Source organism: Rosa rugosa, chromosome 2 (genome assembly GCF_958449725.1).
Source record: "Rosa rugosa chromosome 2, drRosRugo1.1, whole genome shotgun sequence".
NCBI lineage: Eukaryota > Viridiplantae > Streptophyta > Magnoliopsida > Rosales > Rosaceae > Rosa > Rosa rugosa.
In genome coordinates this window covers 53,453,547-53,471,787 of record NC_084821.1, presented here as the reverse complement: position 1 = coordinate 53,471,787, position 18,241 = coordinate 53,453,547, and the positions used below count along the sequence as shown (strand labels likewise).

Sequence of the window (18,241 nt, the reverse complement as noted above, 5' to 3'; positions counted from 1 at the left end):
CCTAACAAATAGCATATGATTCTTTTAGTCCAACCTGGACAAAACACATCAAATCGGTCCAACCTGGACAAAACACATACGCACATCAATCATACCTATCGTTAACCTAACAAATAGCATATGATTCTTTTAGTCCAACCTGGACAAAATACGTACCCAGTAATCGTAAGTAACCTACTTAGATCCATGAGGTACCATGACAGACATACTAGAGCTTTAACTGAATATATCGTAACCTGTCACCTCGGCCAAGGTTCAACCTTATGATATACATTGCCTGAGGATGCAACCTGCAACCCCGGATCGTTAGGCCAACCTGACCCTCAGATCAAAACATTAAATGAGTTGCACCGGACACCGGACCCCAAATGTCAAATCAAATCAAACGGAGAAATCACAACCTGTGACTCTCACATCCTCAGACCACCGGTCGTTAGATCAAAACGTTAAATCAAATCAAAAGGAGAAATCACAACCTGTGACTCTCACATCCTCAGACCACCGGTCATCGGATCAAAACATTAAATCAAAAGGAGAAATCACAACCTGTGACTCTCACTTTCTCAAACACTTTTCAAAACAATAGAAATACCATTTCCCACCATTTGTTTTCCGAAAAGCCACAACCCAAAACAATAAAACGCATCAATTCATGCATATTGTTTTCATCAATCCACAACCCACCAAAACATATATATTTCACGTAAATATATATATACATAGTCATTCACTCAGGAATACCACTAATACCAACTATAGTTCATTTCGAAAGCTAATCAAAATCAACCAATTAACTCCGTTCATAATTGAACCTTGTGAGATTACTCACCTCGAAACTCCCGCTGCGTCTTCAATACAGAACAAAGCAGCCAAACCACAAAACAACCGTCCAAGAATACTTCCCAAGTACCTAATCACATACGGTTTCAACTTAGTAACGATTCACAAACGATTTAAGTTCGAAACCCCTGTTTTGAACTAAAATCCTCAAAGTGGCGCCATCGAGGCGAAACCACATCCGAGACCTCCCAAAGTCTCCGGAATACATCCACGATTGATACGTCTCAACCACAAGTCGATCGGACGCTTGGATCCTCACGGATCGAATAAATCAACCGGTATGAAACCGTAAAAATCATAACAATTTCATACGAACTCAAAATATGCGTATTATATATCAAAAAGCTCGTATCGACGAGTACAAGACATATAATACCAGAAACAATCCCATACATGGCCGGAACGCCGCCAGAACGCCGCCACAGGCGGTGGCGCACCGCCGCCGGCCAAAACTCAATATTTCACAAAACTCCCAACATCAAAGTTCTTCATCTAAGCATGCTTGTGAATTTTTATAACTAGCTCGAAGTCAGAAAACAAGCATAAAAGGTCGAAAACTACCTCACAAGTCGTGGATCACTGTTCACTCCGAGTTGAACAAACTTCCACGTAAATTGATCCAAACAAACACCAAGGATCGATCAAGGAGGCTGCTCTGAGCTCAACCAAGAAGACTTGAAGGTTCGCCGACGTCGGAGATAGGATTTCCGGTCGGGTCCGAAATCACCTAACTGTGCCGCCTTCTACCGCCGCCACCACCGAGAATCGGCGCAAGAGGACACCACAGGGACGACCAGATGGAGGAGACGAACCAATCTGGAAAGTTTCGGTCGCCGGAGACCGCCGGAAAATCCGGGTCGGATCACCGGGTTCGGGTCGGGTCAGTCGGATAATTTTGTTTCTGAATGTGCAGCCGAGAGAGAAGAGAGAGAGAAATGATATCAGTTTCCGGAAATGGAAACCAAATGAAAATAGTAAATTTCCCATTCGGGAAACTTCTATTTATACCAAAATGGAAACTTCTTCCAATGACCATAACTTCTTCATACGAACTCCGATTGACGCGTTCCACATGTCCACGAACTCGTATCGACGCGCTCTACAACTTTCGTGAAGGAAGTTTTCAGAGAATATCAACGTATCAAAAGTCAACCTTTGCGCCCCCCCTAAATCCACACTTTTCGAATAAAAATTCGTCCGAAACACTTCCGCTCCGTCCACGAGCCATGAAACCGTCCAATAATCACAAATTTGATTCCGGAAAATCCTCGAAAAATAATAACGAATTTCCGAGGCATCACAAAATAGGGTCCCAAATAAGAAGCCTAATAATCCTTATGCGAGGCCTACAACAGAAATCTGCTATAGATGCAACAAGCCTGGGCATAGATCTAATGTGTGTCCTGATAGGAGACAAACTGCCCTTATGGATGATTATGATGAAGATGATGAAGAAGTTGGAAGAGGTGATGAATATGAAGGCGTTGAGTTTGCGGTGGAGGAGTCTCCTGAAAAGGTTAATAAAAGATTTGTGTGTCCACTTACGCCATTTATAAGTAAAAAAAAAATGTTTGGCCTCCGAATAATTAAGAAGTCATTTGAGTCTTCGTCGGTCACCAGAGACTCTAGTCACGGGAATCCCGTTGCCAAAGGTCTCTAAATAGGTCGTCGGAGATCTTATAGGTCACCAGAGAGGTCGCTGGAGACTTCAATTACCCTCTAATAAAACCCAATAATATTTATTGGGGGGAAATAAAAGTTTATTAAATTTTATTGGGGAGCAATAAAACCGGACGCGGGACTCCGGTCACTGGAGGTCCTCAAAGAGGTCGTCTGAGATCTTATAGGTCACCGGAGACTTTTATTATCCCCAATAAAACTCAATAAATTTTTATTGGGGGCAATAAAAGTTTGTCGAGTATTATTACGGGGCAATAAAACCTGACGTCGGACTCCAATCACCAGTCGCCGGAGGTCGCTGAAAGTCCCCAAAGAGGTCGTTGGAGATCTTCTAGGTCACTGGAAATGTGGCCGGAGACTTTTATTACCCTCCAATAAAACCCAATATATTTTTATCGGATGGCAATAAAAGTTTATTGGGGAGCAATAAAACCAAACGCCGGACTCCTGTCAGCTGTCCGGAGGTCCTCAAAGAGGTCTCCGGAGACTTTATTACCCCCCAATAAAACCTAAGAAATTTTTATTGGGGAGAATAAAAGTTTATTGGGTATTATTAGGCGGCAATAAACCAAACGCCAGACTCTGGTCACCTAGATTACGGCGAAGTCTCCGATGGATTCTCTTTCTCTCTCTGAGTGCCTAAAAAAAAAAATTTAACTGGGTACTAGGGCAAAAATATGTAATTTCTTGAGTTAGAGGACATCTTATAAGATGTTTAGGTAAGTGGGTTTAATGTAACTCCAATTTAGGTAAATTGATATTTCCCCCCCTTACAACATTTTAGTATGGTTCCAAATTTGCTACATATCTTTTATCTTTATGTGATCAAGTAACAGCTTACAAACCAAACCACATTAAGATCATGGTCCCGACTCCAGAGTAGTCTCTCTTCACCACAAAATTTATGGCTGTACGTTTGGCAGAGTTGTGCATCACTACTGCATGTGATGATGTTAATCAATTGTATCAGGGACAAATGATCCCCACATAGTATTGAATAATAATGCTGAGTTCATTCTACCATCAGGCGACCGGTCTCCGGATTACGGCGAAGTCTCCAATAACTTCTCTCTCTCTAAGTTAGGGCTGGGCACGGTCCCAGACCGGCACTACTTTTACAGGGACCGGGACCAGAACCGGCAAAGCTAAACCCGGACCGAACTTGTAGATGCAGAGAATGGGGACCGGCCAAAACCCGGACCGGTAATTGTTTTACAAGAACCGGGACCGGAACCGGGACCGGCAGTCTTAATTCGGGCCAGGACCGTTGTTGCAGATAATAGGGACCGGGATAAACCCGGACCGTGACAAAACCGGCCCATTTTTCGGGTTTTCGGTTCCAGTCAATCTTTGCAGCACTGCTGCATTTTGCTTCTTGACCTGCTTCTGTTTAAAGAGTATAAAGAGTAATGCAATATGATTCTATGAACTAGCAACAAGGCTGCAATGCTGAAAATAAAACCAATAAACCATTCTGCAAAGTGCAATCTGCACTAGCAGCAAGGCTGCAAATAACCATTCAATGATTTCAATCAACAACACAGTTACACAACAAGTTCACCAACACATATTGTCTTAACAACATAACAAATTAAAAACCAAAATCTTCAGAAATAATAATTTCATAGTTACAAGCAGTAGAGAGCCTCACTATTCCAAAACGATTCCAGAAACTAAAAAAGAAACCAACCAAGCCCATAGGCCATGAACTATATATAGTCAGATGAACAATAAACTTGAAAGGATATTGCAGTATGTTCTTGTTTTTAAGCTTGTAATTGGCATTTGTTTTTGACCAATTTTTCTTTACCTGGGGATGTCATCTCTTATACACACACACACACACACACACACACACACACACACATATATATATATATATATATATATATATATATATATATATATATATATATATATATATATATTATATTATTTACATCTACAAACCATCCACAAACTTGAAGTCTCTACTTCTAGAAGTGAACCAAAAAGCAACCTAATTTCGTTATCAATATTATCCAGAAGAAGCACTTGGAGCCATCTTAAATTTCTGGGTCACAGTCATGATCTAATCATTGTTTGTCCAATTATACACACTGCCTGATATGCAAACATAAACAGTTTATGCTTGGTTTTGCTAGCTACCACTATCACACAGTATAGACTCATATATGCAAATTCACTATATAAACCAGGCTCAAATCTATCAGATCTTAAATATTTCGAAAACAAACTCATAAACCCCAACCAAAACCCCCATGAACATCCAGATCTGCAAGCATTTCAGCTAATTAACCAACGCAAAAACAAAAAGGGATTAGAGAGAAGGACGAAGCAGTAGTACCTTTCTTGGCCAGCAGTGTCCCAAATCTGGGCCTTGATGACCGATTTGGCCAGCGAACTCGACAGCAATGGTGGACTTGGACTCGCGGTTGAACTCGTTCTTGGTGAACCTGGAGAGGAGATTGGACTTGTCGACGCCGGAGTCGCCAATCAAGACCACCGATTGTGAGAGCTGAGAGGCAGAGCCGCAGTCCGCAGAGGTGAGGAAGAGTGGAAGACCCAGAGAGCTGAGTCGCAGTCGCAGAGAGTAGCCGAGTAGGAACTGAGGAAAAACGATTTGGGATTTTAGAAATTTAGAGTTTAGGTTTACTTACTAATCACATGTGGTCATGTGCATACTAACACAATGGACTTCGAAACTAACCAATAATTGAAAGACACGTATACAAGGTCGGTTTTTTCGGTCCACGCAGTCACCGCAAGTTATGAACCGGGACCGGACCGTTTTGTTGAGTACAGGGACCGAACCGGCCAAGCAGTCACACAAGATAAAAACCGGGACCGAACCGGCCCGAAATCACTTATTTTCCCTCTAAAACCCGACCCGAACCGGCCGGTCCGGATCGGTTTCTTCCGGTCTTTCGGGCTTTCGGTCATTTATGCCCACCCCTACTCTAAGTGACAAAGAGAGAGGGGGAAAAATTGTCTCAAAAATAAATAATAAATAAAAAAATAAAAACTTAATTGGGTATTAGGGCAAAAAAATATATAATTTATTGGGTAAATGGACAATCTTATAAGTTGGGTAAGTGGGGTTAGTGTAGCTCAAATTTGGATAAATTGACATTCTCCCTTACAACTTTATAGTATGGTTCCAAATTTGCTACGTATCTTTCATCTTTATGTGATCGAGTAACAGTTTACAACCAAACAGCATTAAGATCATGGTCCGACTCCTAAGTAGTCTCTCTCCACCTCAAAATTTATGGTTGTACGTTTGGTAGAGTTGTGCATCACTGCTGCATGTGATGATAATAATCAATTGTATCAGGGACATATGATCCCCACATAGTACTAAATAATAATGCTGAATTCATTATACTATCTGATGGCCGGTCACTGGATTATGGCGAAGTCTCCGATGATTTCTCTCTCTAAGTGACAAAAAGATAGAGAGGGCAAAATTGTCCCAAAAAAAAACAAAAAAAAAAACTTAATTGGGTATTAGGGCAAAAAAATATATAATTTATTGGGTAAATGGACAATCTTATAAAATGTTTGGGTAAGTGGGGTTAGTGTAGCTCAAATTTGGATAAATTGACATTCTCCCTTACAACTTTATAGTATGGTTCCAAATTTGCTACGTATCTTTCATCTTGATGTGATCGAGTAACAGTTTACAACCAAACATCATTAAGTTCATGGTCCCGACTCTCGAGTAGTCTCTCTCCACCTTAAAATTTGTGGTTGTACATTTGGTAGAGTTGTGCATCACTGCTACATGTGATGATGTTAATCAGTTGTATCAGGGACATACGATTCCCACATAGCACCGAATAATAATGCTGAATTCATTCTACTATCTGATGGCCAATCACTGGATTACGGCGAAGTCTCCGATGACTTCTCTCTCTAAGTGACAAAAAGATAGAGAGGGCAAAATTGTCCCAAAAATAAACAAAAAAAAACTTAATTGGGTATTAGGGCAAAAAAAATATATAATTTATTGGGTAAATGGACAATCTTATAAGATGTTTGGGTAAGTGGGGTTAGTGTAGCTCAAATTTGGATAAATTGACATTCTCTCTTACAACTTTATAGTATGGTTCCAAATTTGCTACGTATCTTTCATCTTTATGTGATCGAGTAATAGTTTACAACCAAACAACATTAAGTTCATGGTCCCGACTCTCGAGTAGTCTCTCTCCACCTTAAAATTTATGGTTGTACATTTCATAGAGTTGTGCATCATTGCTGCATCTGATGATGTTAATCAGTTGTATCAGGGACATACGATTCCCACATAGCACCGAATAATAATGCTGAATTCATTCTACTATCTAAGATTGTACCTCGCCAAGATTGTACATTGCCACATCAAGGATTAAAATATCTGTATATACATATCTATAAAAAATATCGAGGATATCCGGGAAAATATATCTTTTTTGAAAGAGTCAATTTATTTGAATTACATATAAACACATATGAATGTCAACTTCATCCAAAAAAGAGACTCTAGGTGGTTGAAAAGTCCCTGACTGGTCTACGAAAGTGCAATTATCAGACCAAGACATATGTCCCATATAGTACGAATTGTAGTAATAAACATGATAGTTATATATCTCTTTAGAGCTGCCGACTCTTTTCCCTATAAGGGGATAATAATGATGAATCCAATAGTTTGTTCTCTTTGTCTGAAACTTTAATATAATTGAGGCCAATCCCATATAATTGAGAAAGATGAAGTGAATGAGTTACTTTTTGAAATTACTTAATCAAGAATTCTACTTGTCCAGATTCGTCTTCAGGGAATTTCTCCTCACCCAAATTCACTTTGAGGAGATTTTTCCTCACCCATATTCTCCTTGAGCAGATCTCTCCTCACACAGATTTGCATTTAGAGAATTACTTCTTAGTTCTCACGTAGAATCACCTTGAAGGTATTTCTCCTCACCTAGATTCGTCTTGAGGGGATTTCTTCTCAGCCAGATTCCCCTTGAAGTCTTGAAGAGATCTCTCTCTTCACACAAATTTGTATTTAGAGAATTACTGAGTTTTTTCTACTTTTTTTTATTACCAAATTTTACATATATTTCTTCATTTTATCGGTGATATATCCCAAATATCTAATATATCGGGAATATTTGATGATGTCAGAGAAATTTCACAGAAATAGTAGAAGATAAGATATTTCCCCCCTAAGATATATCGGCTCCTCCTAAAAAGAAGATATCATGGAATATATCGGAAATATCGCAGATATTTCAATCCTTGCTCCAATTCTGTAAATTTTATAATCTCCATATCTTTTTTTTGAATAAAGGGCTGGTGCGGCTACCCTCAAGCCTTGATTAATGAAACTGTCGAATACAAGGTGGGACATTGAGCCTAAACCCCTGATTACAATAATCTCCATATCTATGTTACTTGAATGTCGCAATTAAAACGGCAATTTAATTAAAAATAAAAAATAATAATATGTGATATTAGTGCAGAAAAAAACAATGCCAACTACCAGTATTACTATCCTACATAACAAACGCAAAAGGATTCCTACATATATCACATGCGATCTATTGTCTAGTAGTAGCTGGGTCTTCATCACTTGTTGTATAAATAGTCACTTACCGTGCATGAATACGTACACGAGTTAAGACTCTTGTGAAATTTTTTCTTGGTATCAGAGCTTCAAGCTTAAGAGCCTCAGATCCTCATCATTTTCAGGTCGTTAGAACTATATCTTTTTTTCCACTCCTTTTTAGGGTTGAGGAATCTCCATCTCCACCTTCTTGATCATAAAAACCACTAACCTTTTCCTAGTTTTTATTCAGAGTTCTTAGATTTCGCTCTCACCCCACCCCCCCCCCCCCTCTCTTTTCATCCCTTCTAAGCTTGAAATTCAGTCTTCACTACTACATCACAAAATCACAAGTCCAGAATATCGTGCGAATGTCTACAGCGTCCCTAAAGAATTATTTGGGTCCTTTTATAGTCCCTACAAGAAAAGCACTATCAGTAACAGTACAGCGAAGACATTACCACCCTCTTGCCATAACAACAGCAAAAGCAAACTAGTAGCCCTCCCCATAAATAACCAGCATCTGTAAACAAGGATACACATAGTTTTGACAAACACAAGCATCTAAAATGGCTTCCGCTTATTATCATAAGCCTCATGTTGTTTGTATTCCAATTCCAGCTCAAAGCCACATAAAGGCTATGCTTAAATTAACCAAAATCCTCCACCACTGAGGCTTTCACATCACCTTTGTCAACACAGAATTCAACCACAAGCGATTTCTTAAGTCTCGAGGACCCAACTCCCTCGATGGCTTACCTGATTTTTACTTTGAATCCATCCCTGATGGCATTCCAGAATCAGGTGAAGATGCCACCCAAGACGGCACTTTGATTTTTGACTCCATCAGAAATCATCTCTTGGCTCCATTTTTCTTGACCTCCTGATAAAGCTAAACACTACTAATCCTCCAGTGACTTGCATTGTTTTAGATGGTTTCATGTCCACTTTTACTATAACAGCTGCAGAAGAACTTGGAATCCCTATTGCATTGTTCTACACTATTTATGCTTGCAACTTCATGGGATTCAGGAAATTCTATACTTTGCTTGAGAAAGGGCTTGCACAACTTAAAGGTACTAAAATGATGATTGAAGGATTAGTTTCAATTTTATGGTTATAAAAAAGTATCTTGTCTTTTGCTTGATTAAATGGACGCAACCTCCTAGTGGCAGAATGAAATTAAGTGTCGCCGGATTTATTTCCGTGCGGCAACATAGTGGGAAAGCTGTGCTATTTGTAATGATGCTTCTTCGTGATAGAGTTATCTTTCCGATATGTCACCGGTATGTCAAAGAAAATGGAGTAGCCTTTCGTGCACTCTTTGCTAATTGGTGCCTGTTAGAATACATAGTTTTTGTGGAGAGTCTTGGTATTATTTCAGGATCTTCTCTTTACGCTTATTGTAAGTTGGGCTACGTCCCCCCCTTATATTCTGCAATTTCATTAATCAAGGCTTGAGGGCAGCCGCACTAGCCCCTTTAAAAAAAAAAGTATCTTGTCTTTTGGGCTTTGTAGATGAGACCTGTGTGACAAATGGTTTTCTAGACAATGTTATAGAATGGATTCCAGAAAAGAAAGATATCCATTTAAGGGATCTACCAAGCTTTTGTCAAACTACAGATCCAGATGACATCCGCTTCAACACCACCATAGAAGCAGTCGAAAACGCAAATAAAGCTTCAGCTGTTGTTCTTCTCACATTTGATGCTTTGGAGAAGGAGGTTTTGGAAGCTCTCTCCTCATCTATTTCTCCACCTGTTTATACAATTGGTCCTCTCCAATTGCTTCTAAATCAAATACCAGAAGACCCTTTGAAGCCTCTGGGATACAGTCTTTGGAAGGAGGAAACAGACTGTCTCTAATGGCTAAACTGCAAAGCACCGAACTCAATTGTTTGTGTCAATTTTGGAAGTATCGCTGTTTTGACACCGTAACAGCTTCTCGAGTTTGGTTAGGGACTTGCAAATACCAAGCTCCCCTTCCTCTAGGTTATTAAGCTTGATTTGGTGTCTGGAAAATCGGCAATCTTGCCGCCAAAATTTGAAGCTGAAACCAAAGACAGAGGTCTAATACCAAGTTGGTGCCCTCAAGAAGAAGTCCTAAACCATCCATCAGTTGGTGGGTTTTTAACACACAGCGGTTGGAATTCAACCATTGAGAGTGTTACCGCTGGAGTGCCGATGCTGTGTTGGCCATTCTCTGCAAACCAGCAAACAAACAGTTACTACAGTTGCAATGAATGGGGAATTGGCATGGAGATCAACACTGATGTCAAGAGAGAAGATTGTCAAAGAATTAATGGAGGAAGACAAGGGTAAGCAGATGAAAAACAGGGATTTGCAGTGGAAGAAACTAGCTGAAGAAGCCACTGCCCCGCATGGTTCTTCATCAACAAACTTGGACAATTTAGTAAATCAAGTCCTATTAAGCAAGCGCACTTAATTTGTCTCTGTAATTCTGCAGTGGAAGATATATTTGATGACCTAGCCGCTCTCGCTTAGCTAGGGTTTTTTTTCGTCTCTCTTCTTCGAAAATACCTTGTCCTTCTACCATGTCGGACCCCATTGCCATCCTTGCTACTGCCTTTGCCTTCTCTGATGACGCACACGTGGACCTTGGCTTTGCTAGGGAGGCGGCGCTGCAAGATCCCCATCACTACATGGTGGGACGGTTGTTGACGCGGCGATCATATACTGCAGGTTTTCTTGGTACTATGCCAATGATCTGGAGGATGAGGGAAGGCTTATCCATCAGAGCAGTTGGGGATTGATTTGTTTTTGAGTTTGATAATGAAATTGACAGGAATCGGATTCTGCATGGGGGTCCATGGTTTTATCGTAATACTATGCTCTTGTTAGCGCCATATGATGGTATATCTGATGTGGAAGGTATCCCAATTCATTCTCTGGAACTCTGGATTACTGTCAGAGGGTTGCCTTTTGGTCTACGTAACAAAATATCCTTGTCCTTGATTGGTTCTGCAATTGGATGGGTTCTCCGTTTCGATCCAGTGGCGCTGAATAGGAAGGATGAAGAGCAGAGGATCCGGTTGGTCGTCGATATTCGTCAGCGCTTTAGGATCTTCCGTAGCTTCTCCTTTTCTGCAGTAGTCGATGTGAATCTCTCGATCGTCTATGAAAAAACTAGAAGATTGTGTAGAGATTGTGGGATGTTCATGCATTCCACAGATGGCTGTGACAGGTTGATTGCCAATGAAAGGGCGGAACTACATTCAGCTCCGCCGGTACATGCTATGGCGGGTCTATCGTTCTTTGCAGCTGGTGGTGGAGCTAATAGCTCGGTAAGAAGTGATCGGGCTAAGTCTGGAGAGGGTAGGGTTCAAACCCTAGGAATGGGTTGAATGAACCTAGGGTTTCTTCTGGTGTGGGGTTTCTTCAAGGGGAGGCTGCAGTTAGGGCTACACATCACGAAAACCAAGCTGCATTCTTTTCTGCTCATCTTAACTCCGGGCTACAAGCAGCTGGCTTGTTGAAGAAGATAGTCAAGCTGATTCCTTTATCTTGCAGCCTAAGCATGGTCTGGAGAGCAATCAAGTTACTGCTTCTCCTGGTGCTTTATTTATTCAGGCATGCAAGAATGGGGGTGCCATTGCTCCTGGTTTGGGTAGTGTCCCAGGGTCTCTGAGTGGACTGAAGAGGCCAGCTGAGATCATGATGCGTCCAGGGAAGAAGTTGCTGGCATTGCCTGCACCGAATCTGGCTGGGGTTGCAGAATTATCTCTCTCTCTTCCACAAATGGATGACAGATTGATAATTTCTCCCCAGAAAAAGAAGAAGGCGGGTCGTCCCAAAGGATCCAAAAACAAAGCCAAATTGGTTGGTAGTGTGGATGATGTCCTGAGTCCCCTTGTTAAGATCAAGGGAAGGAAACGTTTCCTCAAAAGGCTTGAGGATGAGGTGGAGGTGTCTCATGTTCCTACAGAGAAGGAACCTGCTGAAACTATTGAAGAGGTGATGACTGCAATGGTTGATCAGAGTTACCTGTGAAGGGACAGAATGTTGGGAACGAGATGGAGGAGCAGGACGTGGCTTCGATTTCATCTACAGAGGGTCTGCATCCAGTTGAGGAGGTGATTACCTCAACTGAGGGTGTTGAGACTGTTTCAATTTCTGCTTGAGTGGAAAAGATCGGCAAGTTACTAGTAGCTTCGTAGGCTTTTTATTTTATTTCAGAGTTATTTAGTTTCTTGTTTCTGCGCTTATTCAAAAAAGGTAGGTGTACTAGGGGTATACTTTGAGGTATGCTTGGTTCCAGGTGTACTTGTTTGATGTACGCTATGTAATGACTTTTTCTGACGGCCCTATGGGCAAGCCGTTATTGTACTGCTTACTGAACTTCATAATAGTATGACCTTTTCAACTAAAAAAAAACTACAAATGTTGTAAATGATAATGACTATTCATGCAATAGGTATTGCTTAATGTATGCGATTGACAGACTCGTAATGTGTGCAATTGACATACTTGTAATGTGCGATTGATTAGTATAGCTATTATGTATTACCTTTTGTATACATGATGTAACCCTATATAAACCTCATGGTGAGATGAATACAAGATATATACAATTTTCCAATTCTCTACAACACGTTATCAGCACGAGCCCTAACCACAAGAAAAAAAACCAAACCAGAAAATTCTTCAAAACCTGCCACTGCCACCTTCGAGCCTCACTGCCGCAGCTCCTAGCCCACACTAGCCTCACTTGCGCACCTGCCCCTGCAGCACCAACGCATACCAACTGCATCCTTCTCCTTTCCTGTGCACGTCCGTCTGCTTGCAGGCTCCGAAACATCTAGTTTGGAACCTCAGATCAAAATCCTTTCTTCATCAGAGTTATTCGTCTCTGTTTCTTCCATCTGACCTCCGAATTTTAGCCTTATCGGAGTTATTTTGAGACAGGTAAAACAATCAAAGTGAAAGCTGTTCAGAAGAGAATCTGCTCCGAATTGCAACACGTAAGTTTTGTAATTAAGGTTGCTGCTTTCTTGTATTTTAAATTCCTTTTATTTTTGCACAATTTTGAAATATATGAATAGGATTTTGAGTATTTAATAAAGCGGAATTATGGGGATTCACGCTTAACGAACTAAGAGTGTTCATAATGCTCGGACTAAGAGCGTCCGCAAGCATCAAATTGTGACCATATTAAACATCATTGTTCGGTCTAATTCAAATATTCTTGGAAATCAATTTCTTGGTAGCATTAAGGCTCGGAAATCTTATATTAGTTGTCGTGGAAGTTTTTACTCCGAAACTAATCTATTCTCCTTTGTCTTTGAATGTCGAATGCAAACGTTCAAAAACTCGACTTCACTAAACCAGATTCAAATGACATTTGTTATCACCTATGGGTGAATGAGGTCAAGAATCACCTCACTACTAATGAGATTCTGTGGAGAAGAGCTCACAGACTAAAGATTAATTGAGAAAAATCCTCTCAACCTTCCCCGTCTCAGCGTTAATGATTGCCAAGCAATAGGCTTGTGTGCAATGCTAGATGGATTACGAGGTTTCATCAACTTATGTCAGTTACTGAGAAAGCTAACAACATACTCGTGAAAAACTATAATTCAAAGGCCCGTTGGAACTAAGAGCGTTCACAAGGCGAATTATAATAGCGCACCTAAAGAAGGGCGCAAGGAGCAGAACCCTAAAAAGTTAGGGGCCAACGAAATGGACGTGTGGGTTCATACAACCACCCTACAAAGGAAGTAAAACGTCGAGATTGATAAGCGGACACGTGGCAACATTGGCCAACGTGGGAGAGGCAAAACAGGTGCCGCCGGTAGTGGTGGTGTCGCCACCAACGTCCATGGAGGATATCCAAATGCATAAGATGCATCTCAATTAATGGGTGAGGTAATGCTATAGATGTGGATCTTTAAAGCATTGGTTTAAGCACTAGAATGCGAGTGGAAAAACAAAGATGCACAATACAAGTGTATAAAGATATGAGAGAGCATGAGGCTCATCTCGCAGCTGAAGGAGATGATGGAAATGACAATGACGTCAATCTCATCATTACAGACTTCAAATCTGGAGAGGAAAACAACCATGTTGATGCCGTAGATTTTGATTAAATAGTCTTTTATTTTTTCCAAGAATTATGTAATGGCAATTATGCCTTAATTAATAAATGACAATTTTGTATTAACTCTTTCGCAAGTGGCGCATCCAATAAAGTATGATGTCTAGGAAAGTAATTGAGATTAGTGGTACTTAAGAGAGCCTCGCTCCACCGACATCTCTTTCTACTTCCCTGGTCATATTTGATTGGAGTTACCAAACGGATTGAGTGACTACAATCTGTCTAAGTTTGACTTTTATTTTTGGATTAGACTTTGGTTAAGAAACTTTGATGTAATCATTGGCTATTAAATAAAGTGTCGATTCTTTTACTTAATGTCTTGGAGATACCTTAATTCGAACTTTATTTGAAAGATATAAGAGCCAATGGTTTTCATGTGGAAACACATTGTGAGAATGGAGAAGAGTTCCTTTGCATCACCTCTAATGACTACGGACATAAACGAGTATTAGAGAAACTTATGTGTCGATCTAGTGGGTTGTATGCAACCACTATTCGAATTATTGAATCCAACCATATCATGAGAGATGACTTATGAGATTCTTACACATATAGGCTTTGGCATGACCGTTTGGGACACCCAGGTCGTGATATGATGATCCGTCTATTAAAGACTTCACACGGACATCCATTCTTCAAAACGAAGAGAAGTAAGAACCAAAAATCGGTTCGAGGAGAAGCACATACGCCTCACGGCACCAAGACTGTGCATGATCGGCCACTTAGGGCAGGTGTCGTCTACCCCCTACTGTAACAACATGGCTTTGACGCCATGGACTCCTCTTTGACTTCTTTTTCTACTTCTAAAGTCAATTGTGACTTCGTGGCTCAACCAAATTCTTATTTGGTTGCTTCTAAAGCCCATCTTTCGCTTTGCAAAGCCTGCTATTTAGCAAAATTAGGATCGAGACCATCCTATGAAAAGGACACTAAGGAAATAATTTCATTCTTACAAAGAATCTAAGGGAATTCTGTGGATTGGATCAACCAACTTGCGGACTGTATAGATGTTTTATGGTGTTGGTTGATACGCAAACACATTGGTCACGTGTTGTGCCATTATCCACTCATAATGCTGCTTATACTACACTCCTAGCACATAACATATGACTACGGGCTCACTACCCAGATCATCCCCTTCGGTCAATTCGACTTGATAATGCTAGAGAGTTTACATCGAAATTTTTTTATGACTATTGCATATCATTGGGTATTGATATCAAGTATCATTAAAAGACTACGATAGTAGCCTGGACTTTGGTAATGCGCACCAATATTTCCGCTTGGGTTATGCAATATCGCATGCAGCTATGCTAATTCATCTACGACTCATAGCAGCCACTCAACTTTTATTTGCGTTACAGCTAGTGACTGGGTTCGAGTCTAATATCTCGTACTTATGCATATTTGAGTGTGCAATTTATGTGCCAATTGCGCCGCCACAGCGCATCAACATGAGTCATTGCAACGAATGCATATATATATATATATATATATATATATATATATATATATATATATATATATATATATATATATATATTTGTGTTGGACATGAGTCTCCAACTATAAGTCCGCTACGTAGAACCCTTGACAGGCGATCTCTGTTTTTTCGCTGGATTTGCGGAATGTCACTTTGATGAGACAGTCTTCCCGTCGTTAGGGGGAGATTAGAACGCCAACGTTCAACAGAAACGACATGAATTTTCGTGGTCTGTCCCCACTATGTCTCATCTTGATCCCCTAAAAGTGATGAGATCACATATACCTTCTGCAAACATGCCTACAAGGATTGATGTCCCAACAAGAGGACATGGTGCCACCCAGAGAAGATGGGTACGGCACCACCACCATGGATGGTGGTATGGTGACGCCACAAGGTGACATAATGGCGTCATAGGCCATGAGTTCCGCTAGAGAGCGTAGGAGACCCATAGGTTCGATGGATTCTCGCCCTAAGAAGAGAGCGAGTTTGGCACAACTTGATCCATTGATCATTGATACTCAAAATCCATCTCATGAGAATATTTTGGATTGTGGTTATGTCCAAGAGACATCGTTGGGGGACGCCTCAATGTTAGAACCAATTCCTGAGAATATAGAGATCTCTATACACTAGTGTACATGGGGACGTGGAATTGTTGAGACCAATGACATCGAACCTTACTCCGTTGAAGAATGCCAACGTAGAGAAAATTGGCCTAAATGGAAAGATGTGATCCATGTTGAATTGGATTCACTAACGAAGAGGAAGGATTTCGGGCCTGAGATGCCAACACCTCCTAACATAAAACCTGTTGACATTAATAGGTCTTCGTTAGATAGCATGATGAGAAAAAGAGATGATAATCTCTCCTTATGGCGCAAGGTTTCTCACAAAACGCACTGGAATCTACTACGAGAAGACATATTCTCTCGTAATGGATGTCATTGCACTCCACTACCTTGTCAGTTTGGTAGTTTCCAAATAACTGAACATGCAGCTTACAAATGTGGTCACTACGTATCTTTATGGGGATCTAGATACGGAATATAATGAAGGTTCTTGTGAACTTCGTTTACCCAAGTCAAGTGGCTCTAGACCACGGAGTGCGTTTGCAACGAGGTTGAAACGCTCACTAAAGTGACTACTTGAATGGGAAGGGATATGATGAACTATGCCCACGCGTTTTCATGACAAGTTCCGGATTTGCAATTGTCGCGGTTTATGTTGATAAACATAATTGGAAACCTTAAGAGTTAAGGGAAACCGCTGAACACCTGAAATCCGAGTTTGAGATGAAGGACCTTGGGAGAACATGGTTTTGTATAGATTTAGAACTTGTATACCGTGTCAATAAATGCTTGGCATTTTGATAAAGTAAAAAAAAAAATGCACTCCCATGGTCTTCCGTAGTCTTGGCCCTTAAAGGGATCTGTTTCGTCCCAGGGATGATGACGAAGACGTGTTAATAGCAGAAGTGCTTACTTATGTACAATAGGCGCATTATTGTACTTAGCACAATACAAGACCGAACACCTCAATTGTTATGAACTTGTTGGCTAGAAATAGCCCCGCGCCAACGCAACGCCATTGGACTGGTATAAAGGCAATCTTTCGTTACTTAAAATGTACGATAGATATGGGCTTGTTCTATCCCTACAGAGAGAAAAGAAATGACGGGAATTTGGGATCGGACCTCATAAGGAAAAATGCCAATTTCCGTAATGTAGCCGTCGACGCCACTATCCATGGTGGCCGACGTCCTACTCCTCCTCCCCTCCATCAAAATGACACCGATGTCTTGATGGGTTTTACTGATGCAGGGTATCTCTATGACCCTCACAAAGGTCGCTCCCAAATGGGTTATGTCTTTACCATAGGAAGCACTGCGAGATCTTGGAGGTCTACAAGCAGACCATTGTTGCTACTTCCTCAAATCATGCAGAAATTATTGCTCTACATGAAGCCGTGAGAGAATGAATATGGCTAAGGTCTGTGATTAGACATATTCGAGAACTTGTGGTTTGAAGTCTACCACAGATAAACCTACTTGCATTTATGAAGATAATGCAGCTTGTATTGAGCAAATGAAATTAGGTTTCATCAAGGGCAACAACACCAAACATATATCGCCTAAGTTCTTTTACAATCAGCAACAACATTGATCACTTCTAAAGATTGAAGTGAATCAAATCCGATCTGAGGATAATGTAGCGGACTTATTTACTAAGTCGTTACCAAAATCCACCTTCGAGAAACATGTGAAGAGCCTCGGATTGAGAAAGTTATCCGAACTCCCATGATTGTAGCAATCAGGGGGAGATGTCGACATCAGGGGGAGACATGATGTCTACATGTTCGATCTCGAAGAGTGAAGGACGTGCTGTGCTCTTTTTGTCCTTCGGCCAGGGTTATTTTTGTCCCACTGGGTTTTTGTTACTTGACAAGGTTTTTAACGAGGCAACAATCAAAACGTCATCACCAAGTTTGAGCGGCACAAGGGGGAGTGTTGAAGGATGTCGACTACTCCACATTCA

At 40.8% G+C, this 18,241-nt stretch overlaps 1 pseudogene; it reads left to right on the top strand.

The window, feature by feature from the left end:
• Positions 1–8,031: 8,031 nt before the first annotated feature.
• LOC133728328 (7-deoxyloganetin glucosyltransferase-like) lies at positions 8,032–10,629 on the top strand (annotated as a pseudogene).
• The last annotated feature ends 7,612 nt before the right edge of the window (positions 10,630–18,241 follow it).